Source organism: Pseudophryne corroboree, chromosome 6 (assembly GCF_028390025.1).
Source record: "Pseudophryne corroboree isolate aPseCor3 chromosome 6, aPseCor3.hap2, whole genome shotgun sequence".
Classification (NCBI taxonomy): Eukaryota; Metazoa; Chordata; class Amphibia; order Anura; family Myobatrachidae; genus Pseudophryne; species Pseudophryne corroboree.
In genome coordinates this window covers 114,669,878-114,691,828 of record NC_086449.1, presented here as the reverse complement: position 1 = coordinate 114,691,828, position 21,951 = coordinate 114,669,878, and the positions used below count along the sequence as shown (strand labels likewise).

Genomic DNA, 21,951 nt, shown 5'->3' with positions numbered 1-21,951 from the left:
TAAGTGATTCATTGGCAGGTTGGAGCAACTTGGAAAGCGTGCAGGAGAGGTTGGAAAAATGAAAAGCTGCAATATTAAAAGCAACAGACCTTTGTATCAAATGAGTTAAGAAAAGCAGAGGGGAAAAGGAAGCAGTGTGGTTTACAAGAAAGAGGAATCAACTAGTGTGAAAGCAAAAAAGATGACTTTTAGAAAATATAAGCAGACTCAAAATAATGACAAATTGGAGTATATTGTCAGACGGAAGGAGGCTAAGAAGATAATCAGACATGCAAAGGCACAAGCTGAGGAGAAAATGGCCAGCCAGTAGGTAAATGGGGCTACACATTTTTTAGGGATAAAAGTAAAAGGAGAGAAGCATACGGAGGAATAATAAGACTTAAAACATAGAGTGAGAGTATGGTCAATGGAGACAAGGCAATACCAGATCATCTAAATAATGATTTTTGCTCAGTATTCACTGCTGAAAGAGAGGGAAAGGGGCCACAGTTAAGTTGTACGAACAGTCATAAAAATGAGGTAGCAACAAGTACATTTACAGAGGAGACGGTCCTAACAGAATTCTCAAAATTGAAAGTGATAAATCAATGTGGCCAGATGGGATACATCCAAGGATACTTAAAGAACTTAACTGTACAATCGTTAGCATAATTATTTAACCAGTCACTAGCTACTGGAGTCCCACTGCACAAAAGTGGAAGCAAGGAAGAGGTAAGCAACTTCTGACCAGTGAACCTTATATCAGTAGTAGGAAATTGATCAAACACTACTAAAAGTAAGAATTGAGGAATATCTCAAATGCAGCAATTTACATGATACCAAACAGCTGGGATTCACGGGGGGGGGGGGGGGGGGATCATGCCAATCAAATTTATTGCCTTTTTGACTAGGTGACTAAAATAATAGATGAAGGCGGGGCCGTGGATGTATCATATCTAGACTTTAAGGTTTTTTAAAATATTGCCATATTGCAGACTGCTAAACATACTCAAAGTGGGTTTGGATTCTCACTAAAGTGTGGGTTTTTTAGAAGTGAAGACGTTGCACATAGCAACCAATCAGATTCTAGCTATTACCTTCTACAATGTGCTAGATAAATAAGTAGAATCTGATTGGTTACTATGGGCAAAATCTCCATTTCTTTAAACCAGCATAAGATCTTGGTTGCAGGATAGAAAAAGGGGTTGTAGAAAATGGAGTGCAGTCTCAGAAAGATAGTGGTTACCAGTGGAGTACCCCAGGGATCTGTACTTAGACCAGTGATTTGAATATCTTTGTTAGGGACAATGCAAATGGTATCGAAGAGAAAGTATGACTTTTTGCATATGACACAAAAGTATGTTATAGGGTAGACACACAAGGAGGGGAGAAACAATGACTGAGGAACTAGGTAGACTATATGAATGGTCAAGAATGTGGCAACTACACTTTAATGCCAAAAAATGCATATTCATGCACTTGGGGTAAATATAGTATTAATGGCACTATAATTTAAACTACAGGGATATAGGCTTACTAGATTAGGTGATTTAAAGGCAGGACTGTATCTAGGTGTGTGCCAGATGTGCCTTGCACACAGTGCAGATGCACTGTGGGTGCAGGACTACCGGCAACACCTGCCTGGCCGCTCTGCCGCCTCCACACTGTGGGTCCGCGTCTGCCATCACCGCTCAGCTGCATTGCCTGGCTACCTCTTCTCACATAGGTAGCCATGCAGCGCTGCTTCTCCTCCTCTGCTCCCCGCCCCGTGCTGAGATGACGTATCTTCCAGCCCGCCCCGGCCCACCCACAATGCCCTGTGCTGTGAAGAGTGCAGCGTAGGGTGGAAAGGATGAGAGGAGAGGCCTGCCGGCTGGTCACAGGTAAGTATAATACTCTTACTCTCTCAGGGACTCTGCCTGCCTAATGTGTAAAAAGGGGGATTCTGCCTGCCTAATGTGTAAAAGGGGGATGCTGCCTGCCTAATTTGTAAAAATTGGGATTAGGCCTGCCTAATGTGTAAAAGAAAAAAGAAAAAAGGGGTCTCTGTCTGCCTGATATGTAAAAAGGGGAACTCTGCCTGCCTAATTTGTAAAAAAAGGGGGACTCCGTTGCCATAATGTGTAAAAAAAGGGCAACTCTGCCTGCCTAATGTGTAAAAAAAAAAAGGTGACTCTCTCTGCCGTAATGTGTAAAAAGAAGGACTCTGCTGCCTAATGTGTAAAAAGTAGAGATGTGCGTCGGGCACTTTTCGTGTTTTGGTTTTGGATCTGGATCTTCGCTCATGTTTTGGGTCTGTTTTGATTTTGGATCTGGATGATTTTTGAAAAAAACACAAAAACAGCTAAAATCACAGAATTTGGGGGTAATTTTGATCCTACGGTATTATTAACCTCAATAATATTAATTTTCAGTCTATTCTGAACACCTCACAATATTGTTTCTAGGCCAAAAGGTTGCACCGAGGTAGCTGGATGACTAAGCTAAGCGACCCAAGTGGGCGGCACAAACACCTGGCCCATCTAGGAGTGGCACTGCAGTGTCCTGACAGGATAGCACTTTTAAAAACTAAGCCCCAAAGAGCACATAATGCAAAGAAAAAAAAGAGGTGCTTTGAGGTCGCTAGGGTAACTAAGCTAAGCGACACAAGTGTGTGGCACAAACACCTGGCCCATCTAGGAGTGGCACTGCAGTGACAGACAGGATGGCAGTTTTAAAAACTAGGCCCAAAGAGCACATCATGCAAAGAAAGAAAAAAAAAGAGGTGCGCCGAGGTCGCTGGGTGACTAAGCTAAGCGACACAAGTGTGCAGCACAAACACCTGGCCCATCTAGGTGTGGCACTGCAGTGTCAGACAGGATGGCACTTTTAAAAACTAGGCCCCAAACAGCACATGCTGCAAAGAAAAAAATAAAAGGTGCAAGATGGAATTGTCCTTGGGCCCTCCCACCCACCCTTATGTTGTATAAACAGGACATGCACACTTTAATAAACCAATCATTTCAGCGACAGGGTCTGCTACACGCCTGTGGCTGAAATGATTGGTTTGTTTGGGCCCCCACCAAAAAAGAAGCAATTCATCTCTCCTTGCACAAACTGGCTCTACAGGGGCAAGATGTCGTACTCATCCTCATCCTCCAATTCCTCACCCCTTTTAGCATGTATATCCTCCTCCTCCTCACAGATTATTAATTCGTCCCCACTGGAATCCACCATCACAAGTCCCTGTGGACTTTCTGAAGGCAATTGCTAGTAAATGTCTTCCTGGAGGAATTTATAAGTCATTTTGATAAACATCATCTTCTCCACATTTTGTGGAAGTAACCTCCTACGCCGATCGCTGACAAGGTGACCGGCTGCACTAAACACTCTTTCAGAGTACACACTGAAGGGGGGGCAACTTAGATAAAATAAAGCCAGTTTGTGCAAGGGTCTCCAAATTGCCTCTTTTTCCTGCCAGTATACATACGGACTGTCTGACATGCCTACTTGGATGCTGTCACCCATATAATCCTCCACCATTCTTTCAATAGTGACAGCATCATATGCAGTGACAGTAGACATGTCCGTAATCGTTGGCAGGTCCTTCAGTCCGGACCAGATGTCAGGACATGCTCCTGACTGCCCTGCATTACCGCCAGCGGGTGGGCTCGGAAATTTTATACTTTTCCTCGCAGCCCCATTTGCAGGAGAAAATGAAGGAGGAGCTGTTGACTGGTCACGTTCCGCTTGAGTTGACAATTGTCTCATCAGCAGGTCTTTGAACCTCTGCAGACTTGTGTCTGCCAGAAAGCGAGATACAACGTACGCTTTAAACCTAGGATCGAGCACGGTGGCCAAAATGTAGTGCTCTGATTTCAACAGATTGACCACCCTTGAATCCTGGCAAAGCGAATGAAGGGCTCCATCCACAAGTCCCACATGCCTAGCGGAATAGCTCCGTCTTAGCTCCTCCTTCAATTTCTCCAGCTGTTTCTGCAAAAGCCTGACGAGGTGAATTACCTGACTCAAGCTGGCAGTGTGTGAACTGACTTCACATGTGGCAAGTTTGAAGGGTTGGAGAACCTTGCACAAGACAGAAATCATTCTCCACTGTGCTTGAGTCAGGTGCGTTCCCCCTTCTTTGCCTATATCGTAGGTGGATGTATAGGCTTAAATTGCCTTTTGCTGCTCCTCCATCCTCTGAAGCATATAGAGTGTTGAATTCCACCTCGTTACCACCTCTTGCTTCAGGTGATGGGAAGGCAAGTTCAGGAGTGTTTGCTGGTGCTCCAATCTTCGGCATGCAGTGGCTGAATGCCGAAAGTGTCCCACAATTTTTCGTGCCACTGACAGCATCTGCTGCATGGCCCTGTCATTTAAAAAAAAAACTCTGCACCAGCAAATTATTTGTATGTGCAAAACATGGGACGTGCTGCAATTTGCCCAGATGTAATGCACGCACAATATTGGTGGCATTGTCCGATATCACAAATCCCCAGGAGAGTCTAAGTGGGGTAAGCCATTGTTCGATGATGTACCTCAGTTTCCGTAAGAGGTTGTCAGCGGTTTGCCTCTTACGGAAACCGGTGATACACAGCGTAGCCTGCCTATGAACAAGCTGGCATTTGCGAGATGCTACTACTGGTGCCGCTCCTGTTGCTGCGGGAGGCAATACATCTACCCAGTGGGCTGTCACAGTCATGTAGTCCTTAGTTTGCCCTGCTCCACTTGTCCACATGTCCGTGGTTAAGTGGACATTGGATACAACTGCATTTTTCTGGACACTGAGGACACTTTTCTTATTGTCCCCCTGTACAGTCCGGGAATCGCTTTCCTAGTGAAGTGGAATCTAGATGGGATTTTGTACCGGGGACACACTACCTCCATCAATTGTCTAAATCCCACTGCACCAATGGTGGATACTGGATGCACGTCTAACACCAGCATAGCTGTCAAGGCCTCAGTTGTACGCTTTGCAACAGGATGATTGCTGTCATATTTCATCTTCCTCGCAAAGGACTGTTGGACAGTCAATTGCTTAGCTGAAGTAGTTCAAGTGGTCTTCCGACTTCCCCTCTGGGATGACAATCGACTCCCAGCTCCAGCAGCAACAGCAGCAGCAGTAGGCGTACCACTGAAGGATCCTCCGGAGGAATCCCAGTTAGGAGAGGACTTGTTAGTCATGCCAGTGACATGGCCTGCAGGACTACTGACATTCCTGACTGAGGAGGAAATTGACATTGAGGGAGTTGGTGGTGTGGCTTGCAGGAACTTGGGTACAAGAGGAAGAAGGGATTTAGATGTCAGTGGACTGCTTATGCTCTTACCCAAAGTTTCTGAACTTGACAATGACTTCTGATGAATGCGCTGCAGATGACGTATTAGGGAGGATGTTCCTAGGTGGATAACGTCCTTACCCCAACTTATTACGGATTGACAAAGGCAACACGTGGCTTGACACCTTTTGTCCGGATTTGTGAAGAAATAATTCCACACTGGAGAGGTGACTTTTTTGGTATTTTGCCCAGGCATGACAATGAGCTTATTCATCCCACGGACAATAACTGTCTCCCCCGGTGCCTGATTTAAACAAACCACATCACCATCAGAATCCTCGTTGTCAACTTCCTCCTCAGCGCCAGCAACACCCATATCCTCATCCTGGTGTAGTTCAACAGTGACATCTTCAATTTGAATATCAGAAACTGGACTGTGGGAGCTCCTTCCAGCACTTGCAGAGGGTGTGTAAATAGTGGAAGTAGCCACCTCTTCCTGTCCAGTGTTGGGAAGGTCAGACATCACAACCGCTGACACACTTGGACTCTCCTTGGGGATTTGTGATACCATCTTAGAATGCACGGTTATTTGCTGTGCTTTTGCCAGCTTAACTCTTATAATTTTTCTAGCAGGAGGATGAGGGCTTCCATCGTCATGTGAAGCTGAACCACTAGTCATGAACATAGGCCAGGGCCTTAGCCATTCCTTGCCACTCAGTGTCGTAACTGGCATATTGGCAAGTTTACGCTTCTCCTCAGACCATTTAAATTTAAACTTTTTACTGAACTTTGGCTTTTTGGATTTTACATACTCTCTACTATGACATTGGGCATCAGCCTTGGCAGACGACGTTGATGGCATTTCATCATCTATGTCATGACTAGTGGCAGCAGCTACAGCACTAGGAGGAAGTGGTTCTTGATCTTTCCCTATTTTATCCTCCAAATTTTTGTTATCCATAATTTTTTCTGGAGTTATATAACAATATGTGGCACAGGAGAGCGTACCCCTACACCAGACAGGGCAAACCCTGTAAAAATTATTTGGATTAAATATTAATAACCCTTTTATTTGGTGTAAATAATATACAGCACAGGACAGCACCACTGGACTTATACGGCAGTACCACTGGACTTATACGGCAGTATCACTGGAATTATACAGCAGTACCACTGGACTGGACTTATACGGCAGTACCACTGGATTTATACGGCAGTACCAATGGACTTACACGGCAGTACCACTGGACTTATACGGCAGTATCACTGGACTTATATGGCAGTACCACTGGGCTGGACTTATACGGCAGTACCACTGGACTTATACAGCAGTACCACTGGACTTATACGGCACTACCACTGGACTTATATGGCAGTTTCACTGGACTTATACGGCAGTACCAATGGACTTATATGGCAGTTTCACTGGACTTCTACGGCAGTACCAATGTACTTATACGGCAGTACCACTGGACTTATACAGCAGTACCACTGGACTGGACTTATACAGCAGTTTCACCGGATTTATATGGCAGTACCAATGGACTTATACGGCAGTACCACTGGACTGGACTTATACGGCAGTATCACTGGACTTATACGGCAGTATCACTGGACTTATATGGCAGTATCACTGGACTTATATGGCAGTACCAATGGACTTATACGGCAGTATCACTGGACTTAAATGGCAGTACCACTGGACTTATGGCAGCACAGGGACACCACCACTGGACTGATGCAGGATAACACAACACCACTGCACTGGACTTATACAGCAGCACTGGACATATGGCAGCAGAGGACACCACCACTGTGATTGGACTGATGCAGCACAAGACACCACCACTGGACTGATGTGGCACAAGACAGCACTGGAATGACACACATAAGACAGAGCAGGTCGCCACACCACTTTCCCGCACAGACAGACACTGAGGATATACGTCTTCTCGCTACACTCTCCAGGACTGGAGTGAAAATGGCGGCGACGCACCGATCCTTATATTATATTATATATTCTGGAATCCAAAACCTGTGAGAATCTGACAGCGGGATGATGACGTTTTGCCTCGTTCTGGTTTCCGAGTCTGGCGGAAAGTCCCGAGCCAGGCTTGGGACGTGAAGTTCGGTAGGATTCGGCTCTCAGAGAACTGAACCCGCTCATCCCTAGTAAAAAGGGGAACTCTGCTGCCTAATGTGTAAAATGGGGGACTCGGCCTTCCTAATGTGTAAAAAGGGGGAATCTGCTCCTGTAATGTGTAAAAGAAGGTGGACTCTGCTGCAGTAATGTGTAAAAAAAGGGGGACTTTGCTGCCATAACTTAAAAAAGGGGGACTCTGTTGCCGTAATGTGTAAAAAAGGGGGGCTCTGTCTGCCTAATGTGTAAAAAGGGGGATTCTGCTGCCATAATGGGTAAAAGGGAGTGCTACCTGCCATAAAATGTAAAAGGGGGCTCTACTTGCCTAATGTGTAAAAGGGGACTCTACCTGCCGTAATGTGTAAAAGGGGACTTAATCTGCCGTACTGTTGAAAAGGCGACTCTACCTGCTGTACTGTGCAAAAGGGAGCTTTGCCTGCCTGTGTAAAAGGGAGCTCTTCTTGCCGCAATGTCAAAAATGGAGATCTGCCTGCCACACTGTGTAAAAGGATGCTCTACCTGGTGTACTGTTAAAGGGGACTCTACCTGCCATACTGTGTAAAAGGGGACTCTGCCTACAGTAATGTGTAAAAGGGAGCTTTGCCTGCTGTAATATGTAAAAGGGAGCTCTGCCTGTCATAACATGTAAAATTCACTGTGGGCGAGGACCACGGGCAAAACCCGCCTGGCCACTCTGCCACCGCCACACTGTGGGTCTGCGTCTGCCATCACTGCACAGCTGATTGCCTGGCTACCTCTTTTCACATAGGTAGCCAGGCAATGCTACTTCTCCCCCTCCGTTTCCCCCCCAATGTGCTGGGTGAGATGACATCTCTCCCAGCCCACCCACAATGCTCTGTGTTGTGAAGAGCGCAGCATAGGGTGGGGACGACGAGAGGAGAGGCCTGCTGGCTGGTCATAGGTAAGTATAATACTCTCACTCTCTCTAGGATTCTTCCTGCCTAATGTGTAAAAAGGGGGACTCTGCTGCCTAATGTGTAAAAAGGGGGACTCTGCTGTAGTAATGTGTAAAAAAGGTGGACTCTGCTGCCATAATGTGTAAAAAAGGGGGACTCTGCTGCCGTAATGTGTTAAAAATGGGGGCTCTGGCTGCCTAATGTGTAAAAAGGGGGACTCTGCTGCCATAATGTGTAAAAAGGGGGACTCTGCTGCCTAATGTGTAAAAAGGGGGACTCCGCTGCCGTAATGTGTTAAAAATGGGGGCCCTGCCTGCCTAATGTGTAAAAAGGGGGACTCTGCTGCTGTAATGTGTAAAAAAGGGGGACTCTCCTGCCTAATGTGTAAAGAAAGGGGACTCTGCCTGCCATAATGTCTAAAAAGGGGGACTCTGCTGCCTAATGTGTAAAAAGGGGGACTCCGCTGCCGTAATGTGTTAAAAAGGGGGGCTCTGCCTGCCTAATGTGTAAAAAGGGTAACTCTGCTGCCATAATGTATAAAAAGGGTGACTCTGCCTGCCTAATGTGTAAAAAAGGGGACTCTGCTGCTGTAATGTGTAAAAAAGGGGGACTCTGCTGCTGTAATGTGTAAAAAGGGGGACTTTGCTGCCATAATGTGTAATAAGGGACTCTGCCTGCCATAATGTGTAAAAAGGGGGACTCTGCTGCCTAATGTGTAAAAAGGGGGACTCCGCTGCCGTAATGTGTTAAAAAGGGGGGCTCTGCCTGCCTAATGTGTAAAAAGGGTAACTCTGCTGCCATAATGTATAAAAAGGGTGACTCTGCCTGCCTAATGTGTAAAAAAGGGGACTCTGCTGCTGTAATGTGTAAAAAAGGGGGACTCTGCTGCTGTAATGTGTAAAAAGGGGGACTTTGCTGCCATAATGTGTAATAAGGGACTCTGCCTGCCTAATGTGTAAAAAGGGGACTCTGCTGCCTAATGTGTAAAAGGGGTCTCTGTCTGCCTAATGTGTAAAAAGGGGGACTCTGCTGCTTTAATGTATAAAAAAGGGGGGCTCTGCCTGCCTAATGTGTAAAAATGGGGACTCTGCCTGCCATAATGTGTAAAAGGGGAACTCTGCCAACATAATGTGTAAAAGGGAGTCTCTACCTGCCTAATGTGTAAAAAGGGGGACTCTGCCTGCCTAACATGTAAAAAGGGGGACTCTGCCTATTTAATGTGTAAAAAAGGGGGATTCTTCTGCCATAATATGTAAAAGGAAAACTTTTCCTGCTGTAAAGTGTAAAAAGGGGGACTCTGCTGCCCAATTTATTTTTTTATTTTTTTATTAAGTTTCTTTTATAGCGTAGCAAATTCCGTTGCACTTTACAATTGTACACAATAATAAAACAAAACTGGGTAATAGCAAACAGTCATAGAGGTAGGAAGGCCCTGCTTACAATCTATAGGAAAATAGGCATTGATACGCAAGGATAGGTGCTATCTTCAGTATTGCTTAGTTGTCCACCGGATTGCAAAGGTTCTAGGTGGGCTGCCTGATATCACATCACAGCAATGATGAACCAGGGTCAGAAGGAAGGGAAAGTGAAGAAAGAGAAAACATGTGGCGGATATGGGTGGACTGTACAGTGGGAATATAATTGAATAGGAAAGCTTATGAAGGTTGAGTGAGTGGTTCTGGAATGTGATAAGCTAGCCTGAAGAGGTGAGTTTTCAGGGAACGCTTGAAGGTTGGGAGACTTGTGCATCGGAAGGGCATTTCACAGAGTTGGTGCAGCAGAAGAAAGTCCTACAATCATGCATAGGAGCGAGTAATGAGTGTGGATGAGAGATGTAGACCTTGTGAAGAGCGGAGAGGTTGAGTTGGGAGATATTTTGAGATAAGCAAAGAGATGTACATTGGTGTAGTTTGGTTAACGGCCTTGTGTGTGAGTAAATGTATTTTATATTCAATACGGTAGAATACAGGTAACCAATGGAGAGACTGACAGAGCGGATCTGCAGCCAATGAATATCTAGCGAGGAAGATTAGCCTCACAGCTTCATTCAGAATGGTTTGTAGTGGTAAAAGTATCTTTTTGGTAAGACCGTTAAGAAGACTTGCAATAATCAATGCAGGAGATAATGAGAGCATGGATTAGAGTTTTTGCAGTGTCTTGTGTAAGGTACAGTATGGTCGTATTTTGGATGTGTTTTTCAGATGCATGTAACATGATTTTGAGACAGATTGTATGTGAGTAGGAGGTCTCTGCCTGCCGTAATATGAAAAAAGGGGACTCTGCCGCCGTAATGTGTAAAAAGGAGCTCTTCCTGCCGTACTATGTAAAAGGGAGCTCTACCTGTCTTAAGTGTAAAAGGGGACTCTACTTGCCATACTGTGTAAAAAGGTACTCTACCTGCCATACTGTGTAAAAGGTAACTCTGCCTGTGGTGATGTGTAAAAGGGACCTCTGCCTGCCGTGATGTGTAAAAGGGATCTCTGCCTGCCTTAATGTGTAAAAGGGAGCACTGCCTGCAGTAATGTGTAAAAGGGAGCTCTGCCTGCCGTAATGTAAAAAAGGGAGATCTGCCTGTCATACTGTGTAAAAGGAGGCTCTGCCTGGCATACTGTGTTAGAGGGAGCTCTGCCTGCCGTAATGTCAAAAAGGAGCTCTGCCTGCCGTAATGTGTTAAAGGGAGCTCTGCCTGCCATAATGTCAAAAAGGGAACTCTGCCTGCCATACTGTGTAAAAGGAGGCTCTACCTGGTGTACTGTGCGAGAGGGTACTTTACCTGACATATTGTGTAAAAGTGGACTCTACCTGGCATAATGTGTGATAGGGTCTCTACCTGGAGTAATGTGTAAAAAGGGTCTCTACCTGGCATAATGTGTGACTGGGGCTCTACCTGGTGTAATGTGTAAAAGGGGCTCTATCTGGTGTAATGTGAGTAAGTGGCGCTACTGTGTGGCGTAATTTGAATAATAGAGACATCTGTACGGCGTAATATGAATTGGTATTACTCTGAGGTCACGCCCCTTCCACATGAAACCACACCCCTATATTTTTGGCGCCCGCATAGGGAACGCACTGGCCATGTTTTATATATGGGGGGGAGGTGCCGATGCTGTTTCTGGCAAACAGCGCTAAAATGTCTAGTTATGGCAACTAAGCCATGTAACAAAGCAATGAGGAAAGCAAGTGAGATGCGTGTTTGCATAAGGAGAGGAATCCATAATATAAAGAAAATAGGATTTTAATACCTACCGGTAAATCCTTTTCTCTTAGTCCGTAGAGGTTGCTGGGGTCATCATAGAACCATGGGGTATAGACTGGATCCGCAGGAGACATGGGCACTTTAAGACTTTGAAAGGGTGTGAACTGGCTCCTCCCTCTATGCCCCTCCTCCAGACTCCAGTTATAGGAACTGTGCCCAGGGAGACGGACATTTCGAGGAAAGGATTTATTGTTAAACTAAGGTGAGATTCATACCAGCTCACACCTCAAGCATGCCGCACAACGTGGTATTCAACAGAACACAGGCCAACGGCATGAACACTTGCAGCAACAGGCTGACTATAAACGTAACACAACATGTGTGTAACCACAACTAATAACTGCAGATATAGTACGCACTGGGACAGGCGCCCAGCATCCTCTACGGACTAAGAGAAAAGGATTTACCGGTAGGTATTAAAATCCTATTTTCTCATACGTCCTAGAGGATGCTGGGGTCATCATAGAACCATGGGGTTATACCAAAGCTCTAGAACGGGCGGGAGAGTGCAGACGACTCTGCAGCACCGACCATGTAGCTGCATCGGCCAAGGTGTCAAACTTGTAGAATTTTGCAAATGTGTTTGACCCCGACCAAGTAGCTGCTCGGCAAAGTTGCAATGCTGATACCCCCGGGCAGCCGCCCAGGATGAGCCCACCTTTCTAGTAGAATGGGCTTTAACCGATTTTGGTAACGGCAAGCCAGCTGTGGAATGAGCGTGCTGAATCGTGTTTCAGATCCAGCGTGCAATGGTCTGCTTGGAAGCAGGACACCCCACCTTGTTGGGAGCATACAGGACAAACAGAGCCTCTGTTTTCCTAAACTGAGCCGTTCTGGCGATGTAAATCTTAAAAGCTCTGACCACATCCAGAGACTTTGACTCAGCGAAGGCGTCAGTAGCCACAGACACCACAATAGGTTGGTTCATGTGGAAAGAGGAAACCACTTTCGGTAGAAATTGTGGACTTGTCCTCAATTCAGCTCTATCTTCATGGAAGATCAAATAAGGGCTCTTGTGAGACAAGGCCGCTAACTCAGACACCCGCCTTCCAGATGCCAAGGCCAACAGGATGACCACTTTCCAAGTGAGGAATTTCAACTCTACCTTCCGTAAAGGTTCAAACCAATCTGATTGAAGGAACTGCAACACCACATTAAGATCCCATGGTGCCACTGGAGGCACAAATGGAGGTTGGATGTGCAACACGCCTTTCACGAAAGTCTGAACTTCTGGAAGGGAGGCCAATTGTTTCTGAAAGAAAACCGATAAGGCCGAAATCTGTACCTTAATTGAGCCCAATTTTAGGCCCGCATCCACCCCTGCTTGTAGAAAATGGAGAAAACGTCCTAGCCGAAACTCCTCCGTAGGAGCCCCCTTGGATTCACACCAAGAAACATATTTTCTCCAAATACGGTGATAATGTTTAGATGTTACCCCTTTTCTGGCCAGAATAAGAGTGGGAATGACTTCGCTGGGAATACCCTTTCGGGCTAGGATTTTGCGCTCAACCGCCATGCCGTCAAACATAGCCGCGGTAAGTCCTGATACACGCACGGCCCCTGTTGTAACAGGTCCTCGCGCAGAGGAAGAGGCCAGGGATCTCCTATGAGTAATTCCTGTAGATCTGGATACCAAGCCCTCCTTGGCCAGTCTGGGACAATGAGGATCACCCGGATCTTTGTTCTTCTTATGATCTTTAGAACCTTTGGAATGAGAGGAAGTGGAGGGAATACATACACTGACTGAAACAGCCACGGTGTCACCAGTGCATCCACTGCAATTGCTTGAGGGTCCCTTGACCTGGAACAATATCTCTGAAGCTTCTTGTTGAGCCGAGATGCCATCATGTCTACTTGAGGAACTCCCCAACGACTTGTCACCTATGCAAAGACTTCTTGGTGGAGGCCCCACTCTCCCGGATGGAGATCGTGTCTGCTGAGGAAGTCTGCTTCCCAGTTGTCCACTCCTGAAAGGAAGATTGTTGACAGAACGCTTGTATGTTTTTCCGCCCAGCGGAAAATCCTTGTGGCTTCTGCCATTGCCGCTCTGCTTTTCGTTCCGCCCTGACGGTTTATGTACGCTACTGCTGTTACATTGTCTGACTGGATCAGTACAGGCAGATCTCAAAGAAGATTTTCCGCTTGCAGGAAGCCGTAGTATATGGCCCTTAACTCCAGAACATTTATGTGGAGACAAGTTTCCTGACTTGACCATCTTCCTTGGAAGTTTTCTCCCATTGTGACTGCCCCCCAGCCTCGGAGGCTTGCATCCGTGGTCACCAGGATCCAGTCCTGTATCCCGAACCTGCGCCCCTCTAGGAGGTGAGAGCTGTGCAGCCACCACAGGAGTGATACCCTGGTCTTGGAAGACAGGATTATACTCCGGTGCATGTGTAGGTGTGACCCAGACCACTTGTCCAACAGGTCCCACTGGAACACTCTGGCATGGAATCTGCCAAACTGAATGGCCTCGTAGGCCGCTACCATCTTTCCCAGCAACCAAATGCATTGATGGGTTGACACTCTTGCTGGTATCAGAATTTGTTTGACCAGACTCTGAATTTACAGAGCCTTGTCCACTGGAAGAAAGACTCTCTGAAGCTCTGTGTCCAATATCATTGCCAAAAACAACAACCGCGTCGTCTGAATCAACTGTGATTTTGGCAAATTTAGGAGCCAACCATGCTGCTGAAGAACTGTCAGGGAGAGTGCAACGTTTTGCACCAACTGGTCCCTGGATCTCGCCTTTATCAGGAGATCGTCCAAGTATGGGATAATTGTGACTCCATGCTTGCGAAGGAGAACCATCATTTCCACCATCACTTTGGTGAAAATCCTCGAAGCCGTGGACAGACCAAACGGCAACATTTGAAATTGGTAATGACAATCCTGAATTGCAAATCTCAGGTAAGTCTGATGCGGAGAATAAATGGGAACATGTAAGTAGGCATCTTTTATGTCCACCGACACCATAAAATCCCCTTCCTCCAGACTGGAGATCACTGCTCGGAGAGAGACTCCATCTTGAATTTGAATTTCTTTAGGTAGAAATTTAGGGATTTCAGGTTTAGGATTGGTCTGACCGAGCCATCCGGCTTCGGGACCACAAACAGGCTTGAATAAAAACCTTCTCCCTGTTGCGACTGGGGAACCCTGGCGATAACGTGATTTTGACACAACTTTTGTATTGCGTTGCAAACTACCTCCCTGTCCGGAGGCGAAGCTGGTAAGGACGATTTGAAAAAAACGAGGGGGGACGTCTTGAAACTCCAGCTTGTACCCTTGGGATACTATTTGTAAAACCCATGGGTCTAGGTCCGAACGAACCCAAAACTGACTGAAGAGTTTGAGACGTGCCCCCACCGGTGCGGCCTCCCGCATAGAAGCCCCAACGTCATGCGGTGGAATTGGCAGAAGCCTGGGAGGACTTCTGCTCCTGGGAGCCTGACAAGGCTGGTGATCGTTTACCTCTTCCACTTCCTCTAGTAGCAAGAAAGGAAGAACCTCGGCCCTTTTTGTATTTATTGGGCCGAAAGGACTGCATCTGATAGTGATGCGTTTTCTTTTGTTGTGGAGGAACATAAGGTAAAAAGGATGACTTACCCGCGATAGCAGTAGACACCAAATCATCAAGGCCGTCACCAAATAAGGCCTTACCTTTATATGGTAGAGATTACATACTTTTCTTGGAATCCGCATCAGCATTCCATTGGTGTATCCACAACGCTCGTCTAGCTGAGACTGTCAAAGCATTTGCCTTAGGTCCCAAAAGACCAATATCTCTTGCAACTTCCTTAAGGTATGCTGCAGCGTCCTTGATATAACCCAGTGTCAAGAGGACGCTATCCCTATCTAGGGTATCTATTTCAGAAGACAAGTTGTCTGCTCACTTTTCGATAGCACTACTTACCCACGCAGACGCAATGACAGGTCTGAGTACCTGTGGTCGCATAAATGGACTTTAACGTAGTTTCCTGTTTACGATCCGCAGGATCCTTAAGGGCCGTCGTGTCAGGTGACGGGAGAGCCACCTTTTTAGACAAACGTGACAGGGCATTGTCCACGGGGGGGTGACTCCCACTTTTCCCTATCCGCCGAGGGAAACGGATAAGCTACCGTAATTCTTTTGGGAATCTGAAACTTTTTGTAAGGAGCTTCCTAGAGTTTTTCAAATAGCGTGTTCAGTTCATGGGCGGATTGGGAACAAAAAGCGGCCCTGGAAAAATTAGTACTAGTGGCCCCACATGGGCAGCACCAAAGGTGTAAGGTACAGCCATGGGCCATGGCAGCAGCACCCCCCCCCCCCCCCCAAGACTTTCCAGATAGTGGGGATGTCCAGCATCAAGGGGGAAGTCAAAAAGAAATAAAATTAAATATTGATACACCTTCAGAATTTAGGAAACTATATAATTCTTTAGAGAGATATATTTTCCTGCTTATTACATTAACCGTATCCCAATCACTATTCACTCAATCTTATATGTCAGCCAAGCAGGCAGACAGAGCATACACTAGATCATCTGCAATCACAGGCTAAGTGGCAAAGTAATTTTCATATATGCAAATTATTTTGCATCTTATTCATTATGTCTATAAAAAGGACCACATGTTCTCAAACAAAACAGGCCCCACAGGTGCGTCGGCCCACCGGGAATCTTCCCTGTACACCCTATGGCCAATCCGCCTCTGGTTCAGTTCATGAGAGGGAGGAAACATTACCTCAGGTTTCCTTTCCTTATACATACAGACCCTTTGTCAGGGACAGCCGGGTCCTCAGTGATATGTAGTACCTCTTTAACCGCCACAATCATGTACTGAATGCTTTTTGCCAATTTTGGATCTAATCTGGAATCGCTATAGTCGACACTGGAATCAGAATCCGTGTCGGTATCAGTGTCTGCCAAATGGGCCAGCGAACGTTTGTGTGACCCTGAGGGGACCTGACTTTGTAATAACATATCTTCTACAGATTTATTCCATGCCTGAGTCTGAGACTCAGACTTATCTAGCCTCTTACTAATAAGAGCCACATTAGCATTCAAGGCATTCAACACATTTATCCAATCCGGCGTCAGCGGTGCCGACAGGGTCACTCCCGCAGCCATTTGTGTCCCTAATACAGCCTCCTCCTGGGAAGAGCCTTCAGCCTCAGACATGTCGACACACGTGTACCAAACACCCCCAGACACACCGGGCATATAGGGGACAGACCCACAGTAAAGCCTGTCAGAGAGACATAGGGGTATATTTACTAAGCTCCCAATTTTGACCGATTTGGTGTTTTTTCTTCAAAGTGTCATCTCGGGAATTTACTAAACCAAAATCTCGGCAGTGATGAGGGCATTCGTATTTTTTTGTTAGTCAAAGAAAAAAAATACGAATGAATACACCATCGGTCAGACGCGGCTGTTTAGGTACTGTATACAACTCGGTAATTTACTAAAAATTCTTATTCACAAACAATGCCGGCAATAGCCAAAAACTGCAGTGAAAAAATACAATTCGGAAAAAAAAAGCAGTTTTAAAATAGACCTGCTTTTTTTTTACCGTGTTCTGATAGGCATGCACGGATCCATGAGATCCGTGCATGTTTATCAGTGGGAAGGGGTGTGAAAGGGTTAAAAATCTGAAAAAAAAATTGCATGGGGCCCCCCTCCTAAGCATAACCAGCCTCGGGCTCTTTGAGCCGGTCCTGGTTGTAAAAATATGGGGGGAAAATGACTGGGGATCCCCCATATTTTAACAACCAGCACCGGGCTCTGCGCCTGGTCCTGGTGCCAAAAATACGGGGGACAAAAGACGTAGGGGTCCCCCGTATTTTTAACACCAGCACCAGGCTCCACTAATCAGAGAGATAATGCCACAGCCGGGGGACACTTTTATATAGGTCCCTGCGGCCCTGGCATTAAATCACTAACTAGTCACGCCTGGCCGGGGTACCCTGGAGGAGTGGGGACCCCTTAAATCAAGGGGTCCCCCCCTCCAGCCACCCAAGGGCAAGGGGTGAAGCCCGAGGCTGTCTCCCCCATCCAAGGGCGGGGGATGGGGGGCTGATAGCCAAGTGTAAAAAAAAGAATATTGTTTTTTGTAGCAGTACTACAAGTCCCAGCAAGCCTCCCCCGCAAGCTGGTACTTGGAGAACCACAAGTACCAGCATGTGGTGGAAAAACGGGCCCGCTGGTACCTGTAGTAGTACTACTACAAAAAAAATACCCAACAAAAAACAGAACACATACACCGTGACAGTAAAACTTTATTACATACATGCACACCTACATACACACATACTTACCTATGTTCACACGAGGCTCGGTCCACTTCTCCACGTAGAATCCACGGGGTACCTGTAAATAAAATTATACTCACAAAATCCAGGGTAGCTCCGTCCTCTTTGTAAACCACGTACTTGGCAAAAAAACAAACCGAAAAACCCGATTCACGCACTGAAAGGGGTTCCATGTTTACACATGGGACCCCTTTCCCCGACTGCCGGGACCCCCGTGACTCCTGTCAAAGAGGGTCCCTTCAGCCAGTCAGGGAGCGCCATGTGCGCTCCTGTGCTGTCAGTCAGGCAGCACACGGCAGAGATACAATGTAGCACATAGGCGCTCCATTGTATCCAATGGTGGGAACTTTGCGGTCAGCGCTTGACCGCGAGTAACCTCAACCGCTGACCGCAAAGTTCCCACGATTGGATACAATGTAGCGCCTATGCGCTACATTGTATCTCTGCCGTGCGCTGCCTGACTGACAGCTCAGGAGCGCACAGCCAATCAGGAGAGTGCCATGACGTGGCGCTCCCTGATTGGCTGAAGGGACCCTCTTTGACAGGAGTCACGGGGGTCCCGGCAGTCGGGGAAAGGGGTCCCATGTGTAAACATGGGACCCCTTTCAGTGCGTGGATCGGGTTTTTCGGTTTGTTTTTTTGCCAAGTACGTGGATTACAAAGAGGACGGAGCTATCCTGGATTTTGTGAGTATAATTTTATTTACAGGTACCCCGTGGATTCTACATGGAGAAGTGGACCGAGCCTCATGTGAACGTAGGTAAGTATGTGTGTATGTAGGTGTGCATGTATGTAATAAAGTTTTACTGTCACGGTGTGTGTGTTCTGTTTTTTGTTGGGTATTTTTTTTGTAGTAGTACTACAGGTACCAGCGGGCCCGTTTTTCCACCGCATGCTGGTACTTGTGGTTCTCCAAGTACCAGCTTGCGGGGGAGGCTTGTTGGGACTTGTAGTACTGCTACAAAAAACAATATTTTTTTTTACACTTGGCTATCAGCCCCCCCACCCCCCGCCCTTGGATAGGGGGGGGGCAGCCTCGGGCTTCACCCCTGGCCCTTGGGTGGCTGGAGGGGGGGACCCCTTGATTTAAGGGGTCCCCACTCCTCCAGGGTACCCCGGCCAGGCGTGACTAGTTAGTGATTTAATGCCAGGGCCGCAGGGACCTATATAAAAGTGTCCCCCGGCTGTGGCATTATCTCTCTGACTAGTGGAGCCCGGTGCTGGTGTTAAAAATACGGGGGACCCCTACGTCTTTTGTCCCCCATATTTTTGGCACCAGGACCAGGCGCAGAGCCCGGTGCTGGTTGTTAAAATATGGGGGATCCCCAGTCATTTTTCTCCCCATATTTTTACAACCAGGACCGGCTCAAAGAGCCCGAGGCTGGTTATGCTTAGGAGGGGGGAGCCCACGCAATTTTTTTCTATTTTTTAACTCTTTAAACTCTTTTTTTAAGGTACACAATGAAGCCCTGCACGGATCACACTGATCCGGCCGGGATTCATTGTGTTAATTTCGGCAGTGTTTTACTAATCACTCCCGTAAAACACTGGGCGAAATTACGAATGACATCGACATCGGAAAAAACGAAAATGCAGAATACGACAGCATAGTAAATGAGGCTTGAAAAATTCAAAAAGTTGCAAATTCACACATTCGATGTCATTCGTGTTTAATTTCCCTCCAAATCGAAACAAATACGAATCTTAGTAAATATACCCCACAGAGGGGATTTGCCAGCTCACACCCCAGCGCCCAAACAGCGGTTCTGAAGCGCCCAATAAACGCCCAGCCCAGACCTATAGCGCTTTTATATATAAAGTATATTGCACCAAATTTAGCCAGTGCCCCCCCCGTTTTGCACCCTGATACTTGTCAGTGTGAAGGAAGGACCAGCGTCTCTGCACCCTGATGGAGAGAAAAAGGCGCAGAGTGAGCTGTGAGGACGAAGCTCCGCCCCCTTAATGGCGCGCTTCCATCCCGCTTCTTGTATGATTATACTGGCGGGGGTTTTGGGACAGTGCCTCGGCGCTAATGTCCCCTCTTGCCAGATGTCCACTGAGGATGTATTAGCTTCCCAGGGCGCCCCCCCCCCCCCCCCCCGCGCGCCCTGCACCCTGTAGTGCTGCATGTATGTGGGAGCTTGGCGCACAGTGGTACCTCAGATAAATGCTGTCACTGAAGTCTTCTTTTCTTCCTCTAAGGACCTGTCTTCTGACTTCTTGCTCTGAAAGGGGGTGACGGCAGGCTGTGGGAGAGAGCATCTGAGCGTACCCAGCGATCAAACCCTCAGGAGCTAATGGTGTCCTGTAGCCAGAAGCAGAGCCCTTGAACTCACTGGAAGTGGGTCATACTCCTCTCCACTAAGTCCCATGAAGCAGGGAGACTGTTGCCAGCAGCCTCCCTGAAAATAAAAAACCTAACAATAAAGTCTTTTTCCAGAGAAACTCAGTAGAGCTCCCTGTAGTGCGTCCAGTCTCACTGGGCACAATTTTAAAACTGGAGTCTGGAAGAGGGGCATAGAGGGAGGAGCCAGTTCACACCCTTTCAAAGTCTTAAAGTGCCCATGTCTCCTGCGGATCCAGTCTATACCCCATGGTTCTATGATGACCCCAGCATCCTCTAGGACGTATGAGAAAGAAGTAATAATTAGAGATAAGAGGGTTCAGATCTCCGAGATCTGAACTCCCCCCGGACTTCAGGATCCGAGCCCGGATACGAGTCCGGCTCAGGACTTCCCACCAGCATCGGATCCCAGAACGAGGCACAATTTTATCATCCCGCTGTTAGATTCTTGCGGGTTTTGGGGTAAGTAACCGCGTGTCACCACCATTTACACTCCAGACTTGAAGAGTGAGGAAGACAGACCTCTGTCTCTCTGTGGGTGGTGGCATCGGGTGGGGTCAGTGTGTGCTCTTTAAAGGTGCTATCCTATGTGCTGTTAGGGGTGCTGTCCTGTCACCGTGGTGTCCTGTGCTGTTAGGGGTGCTGTACATGAGTGTTGCTGTCCTGTCACTGTGCTGTACAGGGGCACTGTCTTGTATGCTGTAAAAAATACAGGGGTGTTGTAGAGGTACACTGGCCCTGTCTTGTATGCTGTAAAATTACAGGGGTTTGTTAAAATACAGGGGTGCTGGTTCTGTCTTGTATGCTGTAAAAAAATACAGGGCCAGTGTACCTTTACAACACCCCTATCTTGTATGTTGTAAAATTATACAGGGATGCTGTGAAAATAAGGATACACTGGCCCTGTCCTGTATGCTGTGAAAATACAGGGGTTCTGGTTCTGTCCTGTATGCTGTAAAAAATACAGGGGTGTTGTGAAGGTACACTGGCCCTGTCTTGTATGCTGTCAAATTACAGGGGTGCTGTGAAAATTAAGGTACACTGGCCCTGTCCTGTATGCTTTAAAAATACAGGGGTGCTGGTTCTGTCCTGTATGTTGTAAAAAAATAGGATTTTAATACCTACCAGTAAATCCTTTTCTCCTAGTCCGTAGAGGATGCTGGGGATGCTTCAAGAACCATGGGGTATAGACAGGATCCGCAGGAGACATGGGCACACTATAAGACTTTGAATGGGTGTGAACTGGCTCCTCCCTCTATGCCCCTCCTCCAGACTCCAGTTATAGGAACTGTGCCCAGGGAGATGGACATTTAGAGGAAAAGGATTTATTTAATTATTTTAAAACTAAGGAGAGATACATACCAGCTCACACCTCAAACACGCCGTACACATAGCCAGATTAAAGGGGGGATGCAGGGCATACTGTAACCCGGGCACCCCTTTGTCAGGGGGCCCCCTGGCCAGAGCACACTGACATCATTAGCTTTCCCTCTTAAGCAGCAGCAGAACCAACAGCCAGAATGTGAGCAGGACAGTATGCAGTGACGGCATAGACCCAGGAGTATCATGAGCTACCAATAGAGCTTTCCGAACAGAGGAGAGAAAGGAGGATGGAGAGAACTGTAAGTGACACAGAGATCCCAGCTTATCCTCTTCCCTGCTTGGGTGTCTGAGCCTTGTGTAAACTGTTCTGCAACTAAACCATTTGGGTCTAGAGATAGAGACACACACAGAGAGTCCTCCTGAGTCCTGTCCCATTGTGTAAGTAGTA

General features: G+C 47.0%; 1 protein-coding gene across 1 annotated transcript in view; it reads left to right on the top strand.

Moving 5' to 3' along the window:
* The first annotated feature begins 252 nt into the window (after nt 1–252).
* LOC134936598 (putative adhesion G protein-coupled receptor E4P) overlaps nt 253–21,951 on the top strand; it is a 317,217-nt gene continuing 295,518 nt past the window's right edge. The window contains exon 1 of the mRNA XM_063931708.1: nt 253–310. The gene's annotated coding sequence lies outside the window, so the exon portion shown is untranslated. The remainder of the gene's footprint in view (nt 311–21,951) is intronic.